Source organism: Pinus tabuliformis, chromosome 8, assembly GCF_031772625.1.
Source record: "Pinus tabuliformis cultivar Carrire ecotype Pingquan chromosome 8, CPIR1, whole genome shotgun sequence".
Classification (NCBI taxonomy): domain Eukaryota; kingdom Viridiplantae; phylum Streptophyta; class Pinopsida; order Pinales; family Pinaceae; genus Pinus; species Pinus tabuliformis.
The window spans coordinates 339,015,103-339,036,476 of NC_142294.1; positions in this window are offsets into that span (position 1 = coordinate 339,015,103).

Sequence of the window (21,374 nt, forward strand, 5' to 3'; positions counted from 1 at the left end):
ATGAATCTATTAGTAAGAATAATACTTGAGATCTTGTAAACCTTCCTCATGGTAAACAACCCGTAGGGTGCAGATGGATATTTAAGTTGAAATTTAAAGCAGATGGGTCTATTGATAAGTATAAAGCAAGGTTGGTTGCAAAGGGGTATTCCCAGAAAGTAGGTATTGTCTTTGAGGAAACATTTTCCCCTATTGCAGAATTAAATACTATTAGATTGATTATTGCTTTAGCCACTAAGAATCATTGGAAAATACATCAATTAGATGTTAAATATGCTTTTTTAAACGTTGATTTAAAATAAGAAGTATACTTAGTGCAACCTAAGGGGTTTGTTAAGAAGGGAGAAAAACATTTAGTATGTAGATTAAAGAAAGCTTTATATGGTTTAAAACGGGCTCCTAGATCCTAGTACGACAAATTTGATTCATTTTTCCTCATGCATTGTCATAAACGGAGCAAAAATGATCCTAATTTCTATCCTATGTTTAATAATGAGGGGTAGATAGTGTTGATTTCTTTATATGTAGATGATCTGATCATGAAAGTGAGTGCAGTCAATCTCATTGAAGAAATCAAGCAACAGTTATCACAAAAATTTGAGATGAAGGACCCTGGAGAAGTGCATTACTGTTTGGGTCTAGAAGTTTGGAGAGATTCAAGCCAAACTTTCTTGTCCCAAGCTAAGTATGCTAAGATTTTGTTGACTAAATTTAGAATGGATGATTGCAAGGTTGCATTTCAAACTTCAGGTGAATAATTGTTCAAAATATGCATATACCACATTGTATAGATAGCTGGTTTGTAGTCTTATCTATTTGACTACAACAGGACCAGATCTAGCTTATGCAGTGAGCGTTTTGAGTCAATTCACGAGTCAACCTCATGAGAACCATTGGCTTGCAGTGAAAGGAGTATTGAGGTATTTGCAAGGAACTTCAGACTTTCGTATTTTGTATTCTAACTCATTTGATGTTAGCTTGATAGGTAATACAGACTCTGATTGGGCATGAAATTTATATTATGGAAGGTCAATTACTGGTTATGCCTTTAGCATTGGGTCCAGGGTCATCTCTTGGTGCAACAAGAAGGAGAATATCAAACTATGTGTGCAGCATCATGTGAGGTAGTTTGGTTTCACAGACTTCTCCAAGAAGTAGGAGAAGAACTGATAGAATCTACAATTATCAATTGTGATAATCAAAGATCCAACAAACTGGTTTACAATCCTGTGTTTGATAAAAACACTAAGCACATAGACACTGAATTTCATTTTGTTAGGCAAAAGGTGCAGTCCAAAGAGATTTGTGTTGAATATTGTAATTCTTATGATAATATGGCTAATATATTTACTAAGCCTCCAGGAAGACTGAAGTTTGAGTTGTTTAGGGACATATTAGGTGTGTTTAAGAACCCTTTCTCCATTAAGGGGGAGTGTTAGAATTAATGGAGGATAAGCTCTTATGGTTACATAGTTGTGGTTTTTTTCTTTTCTTATTTATCCAGTTCCAAGGAAAATTTCAAGGATGGAAAATTTTCTTGAAGTTTAAAACATTGGCGAATCTCACTAATCCCTAATATGCAAATTATAAATGCTTATTGATATATTTGTAAAATTAGTCAAATTTATAATTATTTTATATATAGTCTCTCTATAATGTTGGCGATTTTTAAGGTAAAATAATTTTATATTCTAAAATTTGGGCGAATCGTCTTTTATAAAATTGGAAATTGGCGAATCTTTTTTGTGGAAAAATCATGGAAAATTAGCCCACTGGGCGAACATTAGCCCCTAAAATTTTCCATGTGGACCAGTTCCTACTCTTTAGGGATATGATTTGTTGTTCCTAAGAAATTGTATCTATTTATTATTGGAGATTAATGTACATCGGTGTGGTGTTTTGCTTGAAGGAACTCTTGGTGATCTACACCTTTGAGCTCCTCTTTTGTTGGTTTTTCATTTAATCTCTTCCTTATACAACTCTTGACAAAAATATTGTATAACCTTGTTTGTTTTGAATATATGGTTTGCGGTATTGTATTTAGAATGTGTTAAATAAAAAATAGTTTCGTAAATATTGCATTTTGAATGTATTAAATAACAAATATATTTGTAAATTTTGCTCATCAGATAGGTTTAGATTATCTATCTTGATTTTTCTAAATAGAAAATATAGGTTATTAGTGAAAAAGAAGTATATTAAATAACAAATAACTTTATAAATATTTCTAATTACACATGTTTTGCTAATTAGACATGCTTAGATTAGCGAGAGTGGCCATGCTCATGCGCTTCTTCCTCTCACCCTATTTCCTGCAAAAGAATGGACAACTCCTTCCTAACTTCCTTTTCTTAAAATCCTACGCTGATTTTTGTAGTCGATCAAAAAGAGTTTCCAAAAGCGAGAGCGACAAACTGTCTTCCTTTCCTTCTGGATAACGTTAAGCTTTCGCATCTGCAAGCACCTGGTAAAGCCATATTAGTTATTAAAAGAAAAGTCTAGAAATTAGAAACATCGAATACAACCTGGCCTTGTTATTAATTATTAAAAGAAAAATCTAGAAATTAGAAACAACAAATACAACCTGGCCATGATTAGAAATAGTTGGCATGGCCCAGGCCATGGAGAATATTTGCAATTGAATTGGCATGGCTGCTAATAGAAACCATGGAACAATCTAAATAGAAGGAAAGATGAAAATGCAGAAACCATGCGTCAATTTAAATATAAAGATTGATACCTACGGAAAGTTGTGTTAGAATGTAATTTAAAAAGTATTGAATTTAATTATATATTTTACAAATATTTTAAAATCTTATTGATAATAATGTCCATTGTTTAACTTCAACTTATTGGTTAGATTTTGAAATATTTTATTGCTCTCTTCATTAACTCTGACTCTGGCCTCTGACTTCGAGTTCGAATCATGCCTCTAACGTTTTGGGGGTTAGAATAGATTTGTAGATAATATATTTACAGATAATAGATTTCCCACCAATATTCTAAAACTTTAGATTTTCTGATTTTTTTTATTTAAATCTTCATTCTGAAATTACTGTGTGAGATAGAGTTTTGGTAAAATATGTAATATTTTATTCCAAATATGATTTTAATCTATTTTTGTTGCAATACTTATGGCCAACTATAAGAAATTTTTGTGCAATGTTTGTTTCTAACACTGTTTCATGCATTATTCATGCATTATGCTTATTCTATTGGCACTGTATCTAAGCGCTATACTTTGAGAGACAATGATTGGATAAAGTATTTCCATGAATCTGGATATGTCAGCACTGTAAAGAAAAGGATGGCCCTACACAATAATTCTTTTACTTATATTGACGATGTTCTTTTTTTGACGGTAGACAAGGATAAAAATAAAGCAAATTACACAGCGGTACAAAGTGCCATTGAAGCAGTTCCAAAACATAACAGGAAACTCACTTTGATTAGTGTCCAACCTGGAATTTAGAGGTTAGTAGGCAATGAACCCAAATATTAAATGATGGTAGGTTTATACAATTAGAAATTTCAATCATGTTTGATTATATATATATTTTTTTCATTAACTGAAGATAGACCAAGGGATGGAAAAACCTGGCTTGCTTGAGAGACGTTGTGGTATGTTTATATAGACATCATAATGGTTCATATGATTGGTGCATATGGACAACTAGTGAAGCTAATAATTCATGGGTTCTGATGGAAGACATTAGAGATAGAAATAAGAACATTAATTATTTTTTTGGGAGTTGTCAAATATTGAATTGTATCTTCCTGAAATGTTATCAGGGCAAAGGTGAATATTCTTACCAAAGAGGAAAGCAGTGGTTGATCACAAGAAAGGCAATGTATCACAAAAAATGACACCACAAGGTATGACCTCGCATTGTAGTGATAGTACATATTGCTAAATTTTTCCATAAGAAAAAGGCAGATGGGGAAGGTACAAGCACAGAAGGCATGCAGGTAATTTGGTTGATGTAGATTAGAACCAGGATGTAAGATTATTTATGGTTGAGACTAGACTAGCCACTAAGGATGATGAATCAGATATTTGTTTCATAGATTCTGGAGCCTCCTCACATATCATAGGTAAAAGGAAATGGTTCAGAAATTTTAGAGAATCCAACACTAGAGTAAAAGTATACCTTGGAGATAATAGAAGCTATGAGATCAAGGGACGTGGAGATGTCCTGGTTAGTCTGCTTGATGGAAAGATCCACAATATATCTGATGTTTGCTATGTACCATGCATTAACAAAACCTCATTTCTATATAAAAAATTACAGATCAAGATCTCAAGGTAGAATTCTTTAAATCTAATTATATTATTAAAGACTTGTTGGACCAGATGAAACCTATTGCTACATGTATTCATATAGGGTGACTCTACATATTGGACGTGAAGAATACACCACAACAAGCATTGATGTCATCGAATAAGTTTTATGAAAATTTGTGGCATCAGCGACTTGGGCAAATCAAATTCATTGACCTTCTTCTATTGCATAACAAAGGTATGGTAGACGGTCTTCCCATTTTGAAAATGTTGCATACTTATTGTGAAGCATGTGCATTTGGTAAAAAAATAGAGATGAATTTTCTGTTGTTAAAGATAGGAAATAGAGGGATACACTCGAACTTGTACACACTGATTTATGTTGGCCTATGTGGACAAGATCGTTAGGTGGGGCCTACTCTTTTCTAATCTTTGTTGATGATTGTACAAGATTCACATCAGTGTATTTTCTTAGACAGAAGAGTCATGCCTTCAAGTATTTCAAGTAGTTTAGGAACATGATCGAGAAGCAGACAGGAAATTTCATTAGGATTCTTCGATCAGATCAAGGTGGAGAATTTAAGAAAGGGGATTTCAAAAAATACTATAAAGAGCATGGGATACAGTAGCAGTTTAAAACACCTTACAATCCTCAGAAGAATGGAGTAGCTGAGAGGAAAAAGAGAACACTGGTGGAGTGTGCTCATAGTATGTTGAAAGGTAAGAATCTAACTAATGGTTTTTGGGCAGAAACTACCAATATTGCAGGATATTTGAATAATACTAGTCCCACTAAAAGTCTTGATTATAAAAATCCTTTTGAAGAATTGTTTGGCTTCAAGCATGTAGTAAGTCACCTTAGATTATTTGGTTGTAAAGCTTTTGTGCATGTTCCCAAAGGAAACGGGAAGAAGTTAGATTAAAAAGCCCTTAAAATGTACCTTCATTGGAAAATGCAGTGAGTATAAGACTTATAAATTATTTGATCCTTCTACTCACAATGTGTTTGTTAGTAGAGACATAGTATTCCATGAATAGGTTGATAATGGAAATCCTATTTAAAACAATGAAGAATGGCATTCACCCTTACCTTCAGACGAGGATGTTGAAATAGGGATCAGTCAACAACAACAACAACAGGACAAAGAGGAGGAAATTGAGTTCAGACCACAAAGAGAAGAACAAATAAGAATAGCTGACACCCCACCACTAAGGAGATCTAGCAGGCCAAAACAGTTACCAGCTTGGTATAGGGATTGTGTGCTCATGACTGCTATGTTAAACATTGCAGAGCCTTCTAATTTTCATGAAGCTAGTAAGAGTTGTGAATGGAAGGAAGCAATGAAGGAGTAATATGAATCTGTTATTAGGAATAATACTTGGGATCTTGTAAAGCTTCCTCATGGTAAACAACCCCTAGGTTGCACATGGATATTTAAGTTGAAATTTAAAGCAGTTGGGTCTATTGATAAGTATAAAGCAAGGTTGGTTGCAAAGGGGTATTCCTAGAAAGAAGGTATTGACTTTGAGGAAGCATTTTACCCTGTTGAAAAATTAAATACTATTAGATTGATTATTGCTTTAGCCACTAAGCATCATTGGAAAATACATCAATTAGATGTTAAATATGCTTTCTTGAATGGTGATTTGAAAGAAGAAGTATACTTAGTGTAGCCTGAGGGGTTTGTTAAGAAGGGAGAAGAGTATTTAGTATGTAGATTAAAGAATGCTTTATATGGTTTAAAACAGGCTCCTAGATCCTAGTATGACAAATTTATTTTTCCTCATGCATGGTTATAAACGGAGCAAAAATGATCCTAATTTATATCTTGTGTTTAATAATGATGGGTAGATAGTGTTGATTTATTTATATGTAGATGATCTGATCATGACAGGGAGTGCAGACAATCTGATCGAAGAAATCAAGTAGCAGTTAGCATAGAAATTTGAGATGAAGGACCTTGGAGAGATGCATTACTGTTTGGGTCTAGAAGTTTGGAGAGATTCAAGCCAAGATTTCTTGTCCCAATGTAAGTATGCTAAGAGTTTGTTGACTAAATTTAAAATGGATGGGTGCAAGTCTGCATTTGTGCCTTTACAGCATAACAACAAACTTTAGGTGAATGATGGTTCGAAATATGTAGATGCCACATTGTATAGATAGTTGGTTGGTAATCTTATCTATTTGACTACAACGAGACCAGATCTAGCTTATGCAGTGATTGTTTTGAGTCAGTTCATGACTCAACCTCATGAGAACCATTGGCTTGCAACGAAATGAGTATTGAGGTATTTGCAAGGAACTTCAAACTTTGGTATTTTTTATTCGGACTCATTCGATGTTAGCTTGACAGGTTATACAGACTCTGATTGGGCATGAAATTTAGATGATAGAAAATCAATTATAGGTTACGCCTTTAGCATTGGGTCCAGGGTCATCTCTTGGTGCAATAAGAATCAAAATATCAAGCTATGTGTGCAGCAACATGTGAGGTAGTTTGGTTGCGCAGACTTCTCCAAGATGTAGGAGAAGAACATATTGAATTTCATTTTGTAAGGGAAAAGGTGCAGTCCAAAGATATTTGTGTTGAATATTGTAATTCTTGTCATAATATGGCTGATATATTTACTAAGCTTTTGTGAATACTGAAGTTTGAGTTTTTTAGGGACATATAAGGTTTGTTTAAGAGCCCTTTCTCCCTTAAGGGGGAGTGTTAGTATTAATGGAGAATAAGCTCTTATGGTTACATAGTTGTGATTTTTTCCTTTTCTTAGTTATTCAGTTCCTACTCTTCAGAGATAGATTTGTTGTTCCTAACAAATTGTATCTATTTATTATTGGAGGTTAATGTGAAGCCGGTATGGAATTTTACTTCAAGGAGCTCTTGGTGATCCACACCTATGAGTTCCTCTTGTGTTGGTTTTCCATTTCATGTCTTCCCTGGGCAACTTTGGACAAAAATATTGTATAGCTTTGTTTGTTTTGAATATATGGTTTGCGGTATTGTATTTAGAATGTATTAAATAACAAACATTTTTGTAAATATTGCATTTAGAATGTATTAAGTAACAAATAGCTTTGTAAATGTTTCTCATCAGATACGTTTAGACTATCTATCTTCATTTTTCAAGATATAAAATAGAGGTTTTTAGTGACAAAAGGGTATATTAAAAAGCAAACAAGTTTATAGATATCACTGATTATACATGTTTTTCTAATTAGACATGTTTAGATTAGCGAGAGTGGCCATGCTCATGCATTTCTTCCTCTCACCCAATTTCCTATAGAAGAATAGACAACTCCTTCCTAACTTCCTTTTCTTAAAATACTACGCTCATTTTTGTAGTTGATCCAAACGAGTTGCCAAAAGCGAGAGCGACGAGTCGTCTTCATTTCCTTCTGAATAATGTTAAGCTTCCGCATCTTCAACCACCTACTAAAGTCATTTTAGTTATTAAAATAAAAGTCTAGAAATTAGAAACAGTGAATACAACCTAGCCTCAATATTATTTATTAAAAGAAAAATCCAGAAATTAGAAGCAGCAAATACAACATGGCCACGATTAAAAACAGTTGGCATGGCCTAGGCCGTGGAGAATATCTGTGATTGACTTTTCTATGGCCGCTAATAGAAACCATGGAACAATCTAAATAGAAAGAAATATTAAAACGTGGAAACCATGGGTCAATTTAAATAGAAAGATTGATAGCTACAGAAAGTTGTGTTAGAACGTAATTTAGAAAGTATTGAATTTAATTGTATATTTTACAAATATTTTAAAATTTTATTTATAATAATGTCCATTGTTTAACTTCAATCTTACTAGTTATATTTTGAAATATTTTATTGCACTCTCCATTAACTCTATCTCTGGTCTCTGAAGTTTTGGGGGTTAGAATAGATTTTCAAATAATAGATTTCCCACCAATATTCTAAAACATTAGATTTTCTAATTTTTTTTATTTAAATCTTCATTCTGAAATCACTGTGTGAGTTAGAGTTTTGGTAAAATATGTAATATTTTATTCCAAATCTGATTTTAATCTATTGTTGCTGTAATACTTATGGCCAACTATAAGAAATTTTTTGTGCAATGTTTCTTTCTCACACTGTTTCGTGCATTATTCATGCATTATGCTTATTCTATTGGCACTGTATCTAAGCGCTATATTGTGAGAGATAATAATTGGATAAAGGATTTCCATGAATCTGGATATGCCAACATTGTATAGAAAAGGATGGCTGTACATGAAAATTCTTTTACTTATATTGATGATGTTCTTGTTCTGACGGTGGACAAGGATAAAAATAAAGGAAATTACACAATGGTACAAAGCACCATTGAAGTAGATCCAAAACATAATAGAAAACTCACTTTGATTAGTATCCAACCTGGAATTTATGGGGTAGTAGTCAGTGAACCCAAATCTTAAAGGATGGTAGGTTTATACAATTAGAAATTTCAATCATGTTTGATTATATATATATATATATATATCTATATTTTATTAAATGAAGATAGACCTAGGGATGGAAAAGCCTGGATTGTTTGAGAGACATTGTGGTACACTCATATAGACATCACAGTCGTTCACATGATTTGTGCATATGGACTGCTAGTGAAGCTGATAATAAACGAGTTCTGGGAGTTGTGAAATATTGAATTATATATTAATTAAATGTTATCAAGGAGAAGGTGAATATTCCTGCCAAATGGGAAAGCAGTGGCTGATCACAGAAAAGCAAGCACATCACGAAAAAGGACACCAGAAGGTATGACCTTGCATAAACGTGAATCTTCTCCTAAATTCTTTAATTGTAATAAGATAGTCCATATTGCTAAATTTTTCCATAAGAAAAAGACAAATGGGGAGAGGTACAAGCAAAGAAGACATGCAGGTCATTTGGCTAATGTAGATCAGAACTAGGATGTAAGATTATTTATAGCTGAGACTGCACTAGCCACTGAGGAGGATGAATCTGATATTTGGTTCGTATATTCTTGAGCTTCCTCACATATCATAGGTAAAAAGCAATGGTTCAAAATTTTTAGAGTATCCAACATTGGAGTAAAAGTATACCTTGGAGATAATAGAGGGTACGAGACCAAGGGACATGGGGATGTCATTATCACTCTGCCTGATGGAAAGATCAAAAATATATCTGATGTGTGGTATGTGCCTAGTATTAAGAAGAATCTAATTTTTGTATAAAAAATTACAGATCAGGATCTCAAGGTAGAATTCTTTAAATCTTATTATATTATTAAAGATTTGTTGGAGCATATGAAGCCTATTGCTACAGGTATTCATATAGGAGGACTCTACAAACTGGATGTGAAGAGTACACGACAACAAGCATTGGTGTCATCAGATAAGTATGCTGAAAATTGGTGGCATCAGCGACTTCGACACATCAAACTCAATGAACTTCTTCTATTGCAGAACAAAGGTATGGTAGATGATCTTCCTATTTTGAAAAAGTTGCATACTGATTGTGAAGCATGTGCATTCTGTAAACAACATAGAGATGAATTTCTTGGTGTTAACGATAGGAAACAGAGGGATACACTCGAACTTGTACACACTGATTTATGTGGGCCTATGTAGACAAGATCGTTAGGTGGGGCCTACTATTTTTTAATATTTGTTGATGATTGTACAAAATTCACATGGGTGTATTTTCATAGATGGAAGAGTCATGCCTTTGACTATTTCACATAGTTCAGGAACATGATCGAGAAGCAGATCGGAAAGTTCATCAGGATTGTTCGATCAGATCAAGGAGGAGAATTCAAGGAAGGGGATTTCAATAGATACTGTAAAGAACATGGGATACAACAACAATTTACAACACCTTACACTCCTCAGCAGAATGGAGTAGCTGAGAGGAAAAACATAACACTAGTGGAGTGTGCTTGCAGTACGTTGAAAGGTAAGAATCTAACTAATGGTTTTCGGGCAGAAGTTATCAATACTGTAGGATACTTGAAGAATATGAGTCCCACTAAAAGTCTTGATTATAAAACTCCTTTTGAAGCATTGTTTGGCTTCAAGCCTGTAGTAACTCACCATAGAGTATTTGGTTGTAAAGCTTTGTCACATGTTCCCAAAGAAAACAGGAAGAAGTTAGATTCAAAGGCCATTAAATGTACGTTCATTGGATACTGCAGTGAGTATAAGGCTTATAAATTTCTTGATTCTTCTACTCAAAATATATTTTTTAGTATAGACGTAGTATTCCATGAATAGGTTGATAATGGAAATCTTGTTCAAAACAATGAAGAATGGAATGTACCCTTACTTTCAAATGAGGATGTTGATAGAGGGATCAATCAACAACAACAACAATAGCAGCGACAACATGTTAAAGAGGAGGAAATTACGTTTATTCCATAAAGAGAAGAACATAGTAGAATAGTTGTCACCCCACCACTAAGGAGATCTAGTAGGCCGAAACAGTTACCAACTCGGTATAGGGATTTTGCGCTCATGAATAGTATGTTAAACATTACAGAACCTTCTAATTCTCATGAAGCTAGTAAGAGTTGTGAATGGAAGGAAGCAATGAAGGAGCAATATGGATCTATTATTAAGAATAATACTTGGGATCTTGTAAAGCTTCCTCATCATAAACAACCCATAGGTTGCAGATGGATATTTAAGTTGAAATTTAAAACAGATGGGTCTATTGATAATTATAAAGAAAGGTTGGTTGCAAAGGAGTATTCTCAGAAAGAAGGTATTGATTTTGAGGAAATATTTGCCCCTGTTTCAAAATTAAATACTATTAGATTGATTATTTCTTTACCAATAAGCATCACTGGAAAATACATCAATTAGATGTTAAATATTCTTTCTTAAATGGTGATTTAAAAGAAGAAGTATGCTTAGTGCAGCCTGAGGGGTTTGTTAAGAAGTGATAAGAGAATTTAGTATGTAGATTAAAGTAAGCTTTATATGTTTCAAAATAGGCTCCTAGATCTCGGTACGACAAATTTGATTCATTTTTCCTCATGCATGGTTATAAACGGAGCAAAAATGATCCTAATTTCTATCCTATGTTTAATAATGAGGGGCAGATAGTGTTGATTTCTTTATATGTAGATGATCTAATCATGACAGGGACTACAAAGAATCTCATTAAAGAAATCAAGCAGCAGTTATCATAGAAATTTGAGATGAAGGACCTTGGAGAAATGCATTACTGTTTGGGTCTAGATGTTTGGAGAGATTCAAACCAAACTTTCTTGTCCCAACATAAGTATGCTAAGAGTTTGTTTACTAAATTTAAAATGGATGAGTGTAAGGTTACATTTGTACCTTTACAACAAAACAACAAACTTCAGGTGAATGATAATTCGAAATATGTAGATGCCACATTGTATAGATAGTTGGTTGGATGTCTTATCTATTTGACTACAACGAGACTAGATCTAGCTTATGTAGTGTGTGTTTTGAGTCAGTTCTTGACTCAACCTCATGAGAACCATTGGCTTGCAATGAAAGGAGTATTGAGGTATCTGCAAGGAACATGAGACTTTGGTATTTTGTATTCTGACTCATTTGATGCTAACTTGACAATTTATATAGATTCTGATTGGGCATGAAATTTAGATGATAGAAGATCAATTACAGGTTACACCTTTAGCATTGGGTCCAGGGTCATCTCTTGGCATAGCAAGAAAAATAATATCAAGCTATGTGTGCAGTAGCATGTGAGGCATTTTGGTTGCGAAAACTTCTCTAAGATGCAGGAGGAGAATAGACAAAATCTACAATTATTAATTGCGATAATCAAAGTTCCATCAAACTAGCTTACGATCCTGTGTTTCATAAAAACAATAAGCACATAGACACTCTATTTCATTTTGTTACAGAAAAGGTGCAGTCCAAAGAGTTTTGAGTTGAACATTGTAACATTGTAATTCTTGTGATAGTATGGTTGATATATTTACGAAGCCTTTGGGAAGAATATAGTTTGAGTTGTTTAGAGACATATTAGTTCTGTTTAAGAACCCTCTCTCCATTAAGGGGGAGTATTAGAATTAATGGAGAATATGCTCTTATGGTTACACAGTTGTGGTCTTTTCCTTTTCTTAGTTATTCAGTTCCTACTCTTCAGGGATATGATTTGTTGTACATAACAAATTGTATCTATTTATTATTGGATATTAATGTGAATTTTGTGTGGAATTTTTCTTGAAGGAGCTCCTGGTGATCCGCACCTGTGAGCTCCTCTTGTGTTAGTTTTCCATTTCATGTCTTCCCTGTGCAACTCTTGACAAAAATATTGTATTTCATTGTTTGTTTTGGATATATGGTTTGCGGTATTGTATTTAGAATGTATTAAACAAACAGTTTCATAAATATTGCATTTAGAATGTATTAAACAACAAATATCTTTGTAAATGTTTCTCATCAGATAGGTTTAGATTATCTATCTTGATTTCTCAAAATAGAAAATAGAGGTTATTAGTGAAAAAAAGTATATTAAATAACAAATAAGTTTATAAATAATGCTAATTTTACATGTTTTGCTAATTAGACATGTATAGATTAGCGAGAGTGGCCATGCACATGTGTTTCTTCCTCTAACCCGATTTCCTGTAGAAGAACAGACAACTCCTTCCTGTCTTCCTTTTCCTAAAATCCTACGCTGATTTTTGTAGTTGATCCAAAAGAGTTTCCAAAAGTGAGAGCCACAAACCATGCTCCTTTCCTTCGAGATAAAGTTAAGCTTCCACATATGCAAGCACCTACTAAAGCCATATTAGTTATTAAAAGAAAAGTCTAGAAATTAGAAACAACAAATAGAACTTGGACTCTATATTATTTATTAAAAGAAAAATATGGAAATTAGAAACAACAAATGCAACATGGCCATCATTAAAAATAGTTGGCATGGCCCAGGGCATGGAGAATATCTACGATTTACTTTTCTATGGGCGCTAATAGAAACCACGAAACAATCTAAATAAAAATAAATATGAAAATGTGGAAACCATGTGTCAATTTAAATAGAAATATTGATACCTGTGGAAAGTTGTGTTGGAATGTAATTTAGAAACTATTGAATTTAATTATATATTTTACAAATATTTTAAAATTTTATTGATAATAATATCCATTGTTTAACTTCGATCTTATTGGTTAGATTTTGAAATATTTTATTGCTCTCTTCATTAACTCTGACTCTGGCCTCTGACTCTGACTCTGACTCCGGCCTCTAAAGCTTTGGGGGTTAGAATAGATTTGCAAATAATAGATTTACAAATAATAGATTACCCACCAATATTCTAAAACATTACATTTTCTATTTTTTTTATTTAAATCTTCATTCTAACATTACTGTGTGAGTTAGAGTTTTGTTTAAATATGTAATATTTTATTCCAAATCTGATTTTAATCTATTGTTGCTATAATACTTATGGCCAACTATAAGAAATTTTTTGTGCAATGTTTGTTTCTAACATTGTTTCATGCATTATTCATGCATTATGCTTATTCTATTGGCACCGTATCTAAGCACTATACTGTGAGAGACAATAATTGGATAAAGGATTTCCACGAATCTGGATATGTCAGCACTGTATAGAAAAGGATGGTTCTCCATGGTAATTCTTTTACTTATATTGACGATGTTCTTGTTCCGACGGTGGACAAGGATAAAAATAAAGGACATTACACAATGGTACAAAGCGCCACTGAAGTAGTTCCAAAACATAATAGAAAACTCACTTTGATTAGTATCCAAACTAGAATTTATAGGTTAGTAGGCAATGAACCCAAACCTTAAAGGATTGTAGGTTTATACAATTATAAATTTGAATCATGTTTGATTATATGTATATTTTTTACATTAACTGAAGATAGACCTAGGGATGGAAAACCTGGCATGTTTGAGAGACGTTGTGGTATATTCATATAGACATCACAGTGGTTCACATTATTGGTGCATATGGACAGCTACTGAAGCTGATAATTCATGGATTCTGATGGAAGGCCTTAGAGATAGAAATAAGAACATTAATTAGTTTTTCTAGGAGTTGTGAAATATTGAATTGTATCTTCCTTAAATGTTATCGGGGAGAAGGTGAATATTCCTCCCAAAGGGGAAAGCAGTGGCTCATCTCAAGAAAGGCAGCGTATCACGAAAAAATACACCACAAGGTATGACCTCGCATAAACATGACTCTGCTCCTAAATGCTTTTTTTGTAGCAAGATAGTCCATATTGCAAAATTTTTCCATAAGAAAAAGGCAGATGGGGAGAGGTACAAGCAGAGAAGACATGTAGGTCATTTCGCTGATGTAGATCAAAACCAGGATGTAAGATTATTTATGGATGAGATTGCACTAGCCACTGAGGAGGATGAATCAGATATTTGGTTCGTAGATTCTGGAGCCTCCTCATATATCACAGGTAAAAATGAATGGTTCAGAAATTTTAGAGAATCTAAAACTGGAGTAAAAGTATACCTTGCAGATAATAGAGGGTACAAGATCAAGGGACATGGAGATGTCCTTGTCACTCTGCCTGATGGAAAGATCAAGAATATATTTGATGTGTGGTATGTACCTGGTATTAAGAAGAACTTGATTTCTGTATAAAAAATTACAGATCAGGATCTCAAGGCATAATTCTTTAAATCTTATTGTATTAATAAAGACTTGCTCGACGAGATGAAGCCTATTTCTACAGGTATTCATATATGAGGGCTCTACAAACTGGGTGTGAAGAGTACACCATAGCAATAATTGATGTCATTAAATAAGTTTGCCGAAAATTTGTGGCATCAACGACTTGGGCACATCAAATTCAGTCACCTTCTTCTGTTGCAGAACAAAGGTATGGTAGATGGTCTTCCTATTTTGAAAAAGTTGCACACTAATTGCGAAGCATGTGCATTTGGTAAACAACATAGAGATGAATTTCATGTTGTTAAAGGTAAGAAATAGAGGGATACACTCGAACTTGTACACACTGATTTATGTGGGCCTATGCAAACAAGATCACTAGGTGTATCCCATTGGTGTATTTTCTTAGATAGAAGAGTCATGCCTTTGAGTATTTCATGCAGTTCAGGAACATGATCGAGAAGCAGAAAGGAAATTTCATCAGGATTCTTCGATTAGATCAAGGTAGAGAATTCAAGAAAGGGGATTTCAACAAATACTGTAAATAGCATGGGATACAATAGTAGTTTACAAAACCTTACAATCCTCCACAGAATGGAGTAGGAGAGAGGAAAAACATAACACTGGTGGAGTGTGATCGCAATATGTTGAAAGGTAAGAATCTAACTAATGGTTTTTGGGCAGAAGCTATCAATACTGCAGGATATTTGAAGAATAGGAGTCCCACTAAAAGTCTTGATTATAAAACTCCTTTTGAAGCATTGTTTGGCTTCAAGCCTGCAGTAAGTCACCGTAGAGTATTTGGTTGTAAAGCTTTTGCACATGTTCCCAAAGAAAACAGGAAGAAGTTAATTCAAAGGCTTATTGCAGTGAGTATAAGGCTTATAAATTGTTTGATCCTTCTACTCACAAGGTGTTTGTTAGTAGAGACGTAGTATTCCATGAACAAGTTGATAATGGAAATCCTATTCAAAACAATGAAGAATGACATGTACGCTTACTTTTAGATGAGGATGTTGAAACAGGGATCAGTCAAGAACAACAACAACAACAACAACAACAGTATCAACAACAACAAGATAAAGAGGAAATTGAGTTCAGTCCACAAAGAGAAGAACATAACAGAATAGATGACACCCAACCACTCAGGAGATCTACCAAGCCGAAACAGTGACTAGCTTGGTATAGGGATTGTGCACTCATCACTGGTATGTTAAACATTGTTGAACCTTCTAATTTTCATGAAGCTAGTAAGAGTTGTGAATGGATGGAAGTAATGAAGGAGGAATATGAATCTATTATTAAGAATAATACTTGGGATCTTGTAAAGCTTCCTCATGGTAAACAAACCATATGTCACAGATGAATATTTAAGTTGAAATTTAAATTAGATGGGTCTATTGATAAGTATAAAGCAAGGTTGGTTGCAAAGTGGTATTCCTAGAAAGAAGGTGTTGACTTTGAGGAAACATTTGCCCCTATTGGAAAATTAAATACTATTCTATTTATTATTGCTTTATCCACTAAGTATCATTGGAAAATACGTCAATTAGATGTTAAATATGATTTCTTAAATGGTGATTTAAAGAAGTATACTTAATGCAGCGTGAGGGGTTTGTTAAGAAGGGAGAAGAACATTTAATATGTAGACTAAAGAAAGCTTTATATGGTTTAAAATGGACTCCTAGATCCTGGTACAACAAATTTGATTCATTTTTCCTCATGCATGGTTGTAAATGGAGCAAAAATGATCCTAATTTCTATTCTGTGTTTAATAATGAGGGGAAGATAGTGTTGATTTATTTATATGTAGATGATCTAATCATGACAGGGAGTGTAGACAATCTCATTGAAGAAATCAAGCAGCTGTTATCACAGAAATTTGAGATGAAGGACCTTGGAGAAATGCATTACTGTTTGGGTCTAGAAGTTTGGAGAGATTCAAGGCAAACTTTCTTGTCCCAAGGTAAGTATGCTAAGGGTTTGTTGACTAAATTTAAAATCGATGAGTGCAAGGTTGCATTTGTGCCTTTACAACAAAACAACAAACTTCAGGTGAATGATGGTTTGAAATATGTAGATGCCACCTTGTACAGACAGTTGGTTGGATGTCATATCAATTTGACTACAACGAGACCAGATCTAGCTTATGCAGTGAGTGTTTTGAGTCAGTTCATGACTCAGCCTCATGAGAATGATTAGCTTGTAGTGAAAAGAGTATTGGTGTATCTGCAAGGAACTTGAGACTTTGGTATTTTGTATTCCGACTCTTTTGATGTTAGCTTGACAGGTTATATAGATTCTTATTGGGTGTGAAATTTAGATGATAGAAGATCAATTACAGGTTACGCCTTTAGCATTGGGTTCGGGGTCATCTCTTAGCACAAAAAAAAGAATAATATCAAGCTATGTGTGTAGCAGCATGTGAAGCAGTTTGCTTGCGCAGAATTCTCCAAGATGTAGGAGAAGAATAGACAGAAGCTATGGTTATCAATAGCGATAATCAAAGTTCCATTAAACTGGCTTATAATCCTGTGTTTCATAAAATCACTAAGCACATAAACACTCAATTTCATTTTGTTAGGAAAAAGGTGCAGTCCAAAGAGATTTGTGTTGAATATTGTAATTCTTATGATAATATTGCTGATATATTTACTAAGCCTCTGGGAAGACTGAAGTTTGAGTTGTTTAGGGAAATACTAGGTGTGTTCAAGAACCATTTCTCCATTAAGGGGGAGTGTTAGAATTAATGGAGAATAAGCTCCCATGTTACATAGTTGTGATTTTTTCCTTTTCTTAGTTATTCAGTTCCTACTCTTCAGGGATATGATTTGTTCTTGCTAACAAATTGTATCTATTTATTATTGGAGATTAATGTGAAGCCAGTGTGGCATTTTGTTGGAAGGAGCTCATTGTGATCCGCACCTGTGAGCTCCTCTTGTGTTGGTTTGCCATTTCATGTCTTCCCTTGGCAACTCTTGACAAAAATATTGAATAGCATTGTTTGTTTTGAATATATTGTTTTGCAGTATTGTATTTAGAATGCATTAAATAACAAATAGTTTCGTAAATATTGGATTTAGAATGTAATAAATAACAAATACCTTTGTAAATGTTTCTCATCATATGAGTTTAGATTATCTATCTTGATTTTTCAAAATAGAAAATAGAGGTTATTAGTGAAAAAAAATTATATTAAATAATAAATAACTTTATAAATATTGCTAATTATACATGTTTTGCTAATTAGACATGTTTAGATTAGCGAGAGTTGCCATGCTCATGCATTTCTTCCTCTCGCTCGATTTCCTATAGAAGAATAGACAACTACTTCCTGAATTCCTTTTCTTAAAATCCTATGCTAATTTGTGTAGTTGATCCAAAAGAGTTTCCAAAAGCGAGAGCGACGAACTGTCTTCCTTTCCTTCTCGATAACGTTAAGCTTCTGGATCTGCACGCGCTTGGTAAAGCCATACTAGCTATTAAAAGAAAAGTCTAGAAATTAGAAACAGCGAATACAACTTGGCCTCGATATTATTTATTAAATGAAAAATCTAGAAATTAGAAACAACAAATACAACCTCGCCACAATTAGAAACAATTGGCATGGTCCAGGCCATGGAGAATATCTACAATTCACTTTACTATGGTCACTAATAGAAACCATGGAACAATCTAAATAGAAAGAAATATGAAAACGCAGAAACCATGAGTCAATTTAAATATAAAGATTGATACCTGCAGAAAGTTGTGTTACAATGTAATTTTGAAAGTATTGAATTTAATTGTATATTTTAAAAATATTTTAAAATTTTATTGATAATAATTTCCATTGTTTAACTTTGATCTTATTGGTTAGATTTTAAAATATTTTATTGCTCTCTTCATTAACTCTGACTACGGCCTTTGACTCCATTTCCGACTTCAGCCTCTGAAGTTTTCTGGGTTAGAATAGATTAGCAAATAATAGATTTACAAATAATAAATTTCCCACCAATATTCTAAAACATTAGATTTCCTATTTTTTCTTTTTTTTATTTAAATCTTCATTATGAAATTACTGTGTGAGTTAGAGTTTTGGTAACATATGTAATATTTTATTGCAAATCTGATTTTAATCTATTGTTGTTGTAATACTTATGGCCAACTATACGAATTTTTTTGTTCAATGTTTGTTTCTGACACTGTTTTATGCATTATTCATGCATTATGCTTATTCTATTAGCACAGTATCTAAGCACTATACTGTGAGAGACAATAGTTTGATAAAGGATTTCCATGAATTTGGATATGTCAACACTGTACAGAAAAGGATGGCTCTACACGATAATTCTTTTACTTATATTGACTATGTTCTTGTTGTGATGGTGGACAAGGATAAAAATAAAGGAAATTACAAAATGGTACAAAGCACCATTGAAGCAATTCCAAAACATAACATCAAACTCACTTTGATTAGTATCCAACCTGGAATTTATAGGTTTGTAGGAAATGATCCCAAATCTTAAAGGATAGTAGGTTTATACAATTAGAAATTCCAATCGTGATTGATTATATAATTATATATATATATAATTTATTTTTTTTCATTAACTTTAGATAGACGTAGGGATGGAAAACCTTGGCTTGTTTGAGAGATGTTGTGGTACATTCATATAGACATCAGAGTGGTTCGCATGATTGGTGCATATGGACAGCTAGTGAAGCTAATAATTCATGGGTTAAGATGGAAGACGTTAGAGATAAAAATAATAACATTAATTAGTTTTTCTGGGAGTTGTAAAATATTGAATTGTATCTTCCTTAAATGTTGTGAGGGAGAAGGTGAATATTCCTGCCAAAGGGGAAAGCAGTGGATGTTCATAGGAAAGGTAGCATATCACGAAAAAGGACACCAGAAGGTATGACCTCACATAAACATGACTCTGCTCCTAAATGCTTTTATTATAGTAAGATAGTCCATATTGGTAAATTTTTCCATAAGAAAATGGTAGATGGGGAGAGGTACAAGCAGAGAAGACATGCAAATCATTTGGCTGAGGTTATTTATGGCTAAGATTAAAACTAGGATGCAAGATTATTTATGGCTAAGATTGCACTAACCATTAAGGAGGAGGAATCAGATATTTGGTTCATAGATTTTGGAGCCTCCTCACATATCACAGGTAAAAAGAAATGGTTCAGAAATTTTAGATAATCCAACACTGGAGTAGAAGTATACCTTGGAGATAATAGAGTGTATGAGATCAGGGGACATGGAGATGTCCTTGTCACTCTGACTGATAGAAAGATCAAGAATATATGTGATGTGTGGTATGTACCTGGTACTAAGAAGAACCTGATTTCTATATCAAAAATTACAGATCTAGATCTCAAGGTAGAATTACTTAAATCTTATTGTATTATTAAAGGATTGTTGGACCAAATGAAGCCTATTGCTACAAGTCTTGATATATAAGGACTCTAGAAATTGGATGTGAAGAGTACACCACAACAAGCATTGATGTCATCGGATAAGTTTGCTGAAAATTTGTGGCATCAACGACTTTTGCACATCAAATTCAGTGACATTCTTCTGTTGCAGAAAAAAGTTATGGTATATGGTCTTCCTATTTTAAAAATGTTTCATACTGATTGTGAAGCATGTGCATTCGGTAAAAAACATAGTGATGAATTTCCTGCTGTTAAGGATAGGAAATAGAGGGATACACTCGAACTTGTACACACTGATTTATGTGGGCCTATGCATACAAAATTGTTAGGTGGGGCCTACTATTTTTTATTCTTTGTTGATGATTGTACAAGATTCACATGAGTGTATTTTCTTAGACAGAAGAGTCATGTCTTTGAGTATTTCAAGTAGTTCAGGAACATGATCGAGAAGCAGACATGAAAGTTCATCGGGATCCTTCGATCAGATCAAGGTGGAGAATTCAGGAAAGGGGATTTCAACAAACACTGTAAAGAGAATGGGATACAGAAGTAGTTGACAACAACTTACACTCCTCAGCAAAATGGAGTAGCTGAGAGAAAAAATAGAACACTTGTGGAGTGTTCTTGTAGTATGTTGAAAAGCAAGAATCTAACTAATGGTTTTTGGGCAGAAGCTATCAATACTGCAGGATATTTGAAGAATAGTAGTCCCACTAAAAGTCTCGATTATAAGACTCCTTTTGAAGCATTGTTTGGCTTCAAGCCTGTAGTAAGTCACCTTAGAGTATTTGGTTGTAAATCTTTTGCACATGTTCCCGAAGAAATCAGGAAGAAGTTAGATTCAAAGGCCATTAAACATACTGTCATTGGATACTGCAGTGAGTATAAGGCTTATACATTGTTTGATCCTTCTTCTCACAAGGTGTTTGTCAGTAGAGGCGTAGTATTCCATGAACAGGTTGATAATGGAAATCTTGTTCAAAACAATGAAGAATGGCATGTACCCTTACATTCAGAT